This window comes from Myotis davidii, unplaced genomic scaffold (genome assembly GCF_000327345.1).
Source record: "Myotis davidii unplaced genomic scaffold, ASM32734v1 scaffold330, whole genome shotgun sequence".
Lineage (NCBI taxonomy): Eukaryota > Metazoa > Chordata > Mammalia > Chiroptera > Vespertilionidae > Myotis > Myotis davidii.
The window spans coordinates 1100271-1101202 of NW_006283770.1; positions in this window are offsets into that span (position 1 = coordinate 1100271).

The window sequence follows — 932 nt, forward strand, 5'->3', positions numbered from 1 at the left end:
TATAATTGAAACTGTGTTGCTGTGAGAGGAGGCAGCAGCTGGCTGGGAAGCTTGGCTTCCTCAGCCTCCTGCTCACTCCAGCTCTGTGGCCATGGCGGCTGGAAGCAGGTCTGGGGTTTATTTACCTTCTATAATTGAAACTTTGTTGCCTTGAGAGGAGGCAGCAGCCAGCTTGGAAGCTTGGCTTCCTCCATCATTGTGGCAACCAAGCCTCTGCTCGCTCCAGCTCAGTGGCTGCTGGCCGCCATCTTGGTTGGGATAATTTGTATACAGTCGCTCTGATTGGCTGGTGGGCATGGCTTATGGTGCAGCAAAGGTATGGTCAATTTGCATCTTTGTCTTTTATTAGTGTAGATTAAGCCCCTTTCTATCTCACCGAGGATATTTTTTTTTGGGGGGGGGGCAGAGATTTCTATGATATTCTTAGCAATTCTAGTTATTCTCTAAGATCCTTAATCACTATTGCCATTGGTAATACACACACAGACAACACTCCCTATCCCCCCCACCCCCCAGACTCCACAGCACTGTGTGTACCAAAGAAATTGGTGGTCTTAGAGAAGGCTTTAGCTCCTGAGGTGGCAGTGATGATGGTATGGTAGAATCCGTGGTAGAGTGTGGGCAGTCCTCTTGCCAGGTGATATGGAAAATGATGTTTTTTATTTGAAACCTAGAGAACGTTTCAATGAGGAGAAAAGTTGTCAATCTCTAATTACATTTTCATTATAGACATAAAGAAAATGATTCTCAGAAGTGGGTGTTTGGAGCTGATGGCTGCATTTATTCTAAGGTAAGGACTTTGTAAGCCACAGCTTTTCTTCCTAAGTTTTTCCATTCCAGATTTGTATACAATGCACTCTCATTGTTGAGAGCAAGAAATGCTTTGTGTGCACAAGTGATTTTACTCTGTGCCTAGAAGTTTATAATTTAAT